This window comes from Heterodontus francisci, chromosome 26 (assembly GCF_036365525.1).
Source record: "Heterodontus francisci isolate sHetFra1 chromosome 26, sHetFra1.hap1, whole genome shotgun sequence".
In the NCBI taxonomy this organism is placed as follows: domain Eukaryota; kingdom Metazoa; phylum Chordata; class Chondrichthyes; order Heterodontiformes; family Heterodontidae; genus Heterodontus; species Heterodontus francisci.
The window spans coordinates 26,496,362-26,499,811 of NC_090396.1; the positions used below are offsets into that span (position 1 = coordinate 26,496,362).

Genomic DNA, 3,450 nt, shown 5'->3' on the forward strand with positions numbered 1-3,450 from the left:
TCCCTTTTGAGTTCCTCAACGTTCTCTGGGGTCAGCAGTGTCGCATTGAGCTTCCAAGTCCCTCTGCCAACCCGCTGGTCGTCCTGTAAGTGACAGTCGGCCAGTAAGAGGCAGTGGTCGGAGAAGAACACCGGCTTGACGTCGGTGGATCCGACCGTGACAGCACGGGACACAAACAGGAAGTCAATCCTGGAACGGGCAGACCCGTCCGATCTTGACCATGTGTATCTGCGCTGCGCTCCGTCTGCAGGTTTGCTGAAGACGTCGTGCAGTTTGGCATCTTTAACTGTTTCTATTAGGAATCTGGACGTAGCGTCCAGTTTGCTGTCGTCACTGCCGGATCGTCCAGCCGCATCGATGATGCAGTTGAAGTCACCGCCCAGGATGACCGGCCTGGACGTCGCCAGCAGCAGTGGGAGCTGCTGGAAGACGGTCAGCCGCTCGCTGCGTTGTACCGGGGCGTACACGTTGATCAACCGGAGCGGAGCGTTGTTGTACATCACGTCTGCTACGAGGAGGCGGCCGCCCACCACCTCCTTAACTTCGGAGATGGTGAAGTTACCTCCCCGCAGCAGAATACCCAGGCCGGAGGAGCGGCAGTCATTACCCCCCGACCAGATCAATGGCCCGTGGGACCACCATCGCGACCACTGCCTGTAGGTGCTGAGGTGTGGTATTCCACACTCCTGCAGAAACAGTAGGTCAGCTTTGACCTTGGCAAGGTAATCCAAGGTTGAAACACATCGCGTAGTAGATTTAATGCTACGCACATTAATGGAAGCAATTCTTACACCCATTTTTTACTAAAAATTAGTTGTTGCTTCCCATACCATTGGTCCTCGCTAGTCCCAGTCCTTCGGGATGTTCCTGCATACCCATCGTGTGCGCAAGCAGTTTCACGTTGGTTGGGCTCAGAAACCCCTCCTGATTTTTCATGCAGGGTTTGTGCCGCTCGGGTGACATCGGGGGGGGTCTTGTAGGCAGAGAGCATTGGGTTGTCCTCAGCTGCTTCCATCTGTTCCTCCTCGAAAACATCACAGCTCCCGGTCTCCCGGAGCTCAGGTGCACCAGACGTGTCTTTGCTCCCGCTGTCCCGGAGCTGAGATGCATTGGCCACGTCGTTACGTGTGGGGCATTGGGGTTGGGGCACGCCGGGCCCATCACAGCTTCCAGTGCCCAGGGGCTGGGATGCCTTATCATCCATCTCGGAGTTCTGCCGCCTCTTTTGAAGGGGCTGTCGTTCCAGCATTTCCCCGTCCAGTGAAGAGGAGTTGTTGCAGTCTGATTCAGAAGAGAGCCTCCTCTTGCCACTGGTTTGGGTGGTGGCTTTGGGATGTTTTTTCTTTGTGGTTTTCCTCTGGACCACTTGCCACTGACCTGTTTGTCCATCTGCTGCCTCCTCCTCCATTGATTCTGTCTGTGGAGGAGGGGTTTCCGGGCGCTGGGTAGGTGCTGGGTCGTTGGTTTCAGCTGCCTCCCCTTCCTTCTCAGGTTGAAGTTCCTCGCTGCGGAGAAGGTTGCTGATCTCCTTTCGAACAGCGGACGCCTTCGCCGAACCTTCTCCCGGCCTTTCCTTGGACCTTGCCGCCTGAGCATAGCTGAGGCAACGTTTGGGGCAGGTCTTGTAGAGATGGCCTGCCGCACCGCACAAGTTGCAACACTTAGTCTGCTTACAGTCCTTGGTCTGATGGCCTTCCTCCTTGCAGTTCTTGCAAACAACCGTGCTGCAGTTGGCTGCCATGTGACCAGATTTGCCACAGGTGCGGCAAACTCTGGGCTGCCCAGCGTAGACCAAGAAGCCTCGACTTCCCCCGATAGCGAAGCTGGAGGGAGGGTGGATGATGGCTCCACTGGGATCTACCTTCAAGGTCACCTTGACCTGCCGCTTGCTGGTCCAGATCCCAAAGGGGTCCTTGACATCAGTGCTGCTGCCGGCCACCTCGACGTACCTGGCGAGAAAGGTGAGTACATCCACCACCGGAACATGGGGGTTGTAGAGGTGAATCGTCACCACCCGGTCCCGTTGTGACGGAAGTGTGAAGAGCGGCTCCGCTGTGAGGATCGACAGTGGCGCCCGGTCCCCTTTCTCCTTGAACGCCTTCAGGAACTTGATGCATCCCGCCACGTTCCGGAACGTCACGTCGAAGTATCCACTGCTGGGGAAATCCTGCAGGCAGAAATCGTCCGTCGCTTGAAATCCGCAGCAATCGAAGAGAATTTTCTTGATGAAGAAGGTGCGATCGACCGGTGCATCACCTTCCTTGTCCTTCACGACCACCCGAACGGTGTTGCGCACTCCCTGGCCCGAAGCTCGAAAATTGGTTATAGCCATTTTACTCAAAGCTTCCCCAGGATCAAAAGGCAATGATCATGGTCTCTTCTCAATCAAATAAGCACTGATAAGAACAGATACTACACTTGATCTTAGCCAAAAGGCCGAGAAGCGATCATGATAGAATGTCCTCTGCATAACCAAGTTATCTAGTCATTTCAGACCATTGATGTCAATCAAAAGTCATTACTCCCTCTTTCCACTTCATTTCTTGGATGCATTGGTCAACAGTTTATTTAGTGAATCTACCCACTAAACTCCACTGTTAACCTGTTGAATTCAGTTTTGTTCATCACTGTGCTAATGATAGGGCTCAGTCTCCAAGTCCACCATCGAAGTAGAGATCCGGCACAGAATAGGCTGTGTCAGCGCAGCCTTCCAAAAATTGCATTACCATGTCTTCGACAACAGAGATCTCCATAAGAGGACAAAGGCTTTAGTCTACAATGCTGGTGTTGTCACCACTCTTCTATATGGCAATGACACTTGGGTCACCTCACCTGTCAAAGGCACCTCTGGTCGCTGGAGAATTTCCACCACTGGTTTCTCCCCAGGATCCTCAAAGTCAAGTGGGAAGACAGGCGAACAAACTTCATCATCCTCACCGAAGCCAATTCTTCCAGCATCGCAACCATGATCATGCAAAATCAGCTCCACTGGTCTGGGCATTGCATCCACATGCTAAATAATGGGCTTCTGAAGCAGATCCTCTTTTCACAGTTATGGATGGCACCTGTTCTCAAGGAGGACAGAGAAAACATTTTAAGGCCACTCTGAAGGCCTCATTGAAAAGGGGACAAACTGACATCAGTGCATGGCAGGAACATGTCACTAATCATGCCATGCGGCGATGCTTCATCCAACAAGCCACATGGCAGGGTGAAAACTGATCGCATAAACTCTGCTGCGGAGAAGCTTTGAAAGGGGAAGGAGATGAAGCAGGACCCTGACTCGAGAAACCCCTCCCTCCGGACAACACTTGTCCTCTCTGTGCAAAGATCTGTGCTTCTAGGATTGGCCTGCTGAATCACCTGAGGACACAAAAATCATGAACTCTGGCAGGTATCATCCTTGTTTCAAGGGACTTATGATGACAATGATGCAAATGATAGGACCAT

The 3,450-nt window shown here is 52.9% G+C and overlaps 1 pseudogene; it reads right to left on the reverse strand.

The window, feature by feature from the left end:
* Nucleotides 1-2,339: 2,339 nt before the first annotated feature.
* LOC137384600 (U2 spliceosomal RNA) lies at nt 2,340-2,448 on the reverse strand (annotated as a pseudogene).
* Nucleotides 2,449-3,450: the final 1,002 nt, after the last annotated feature.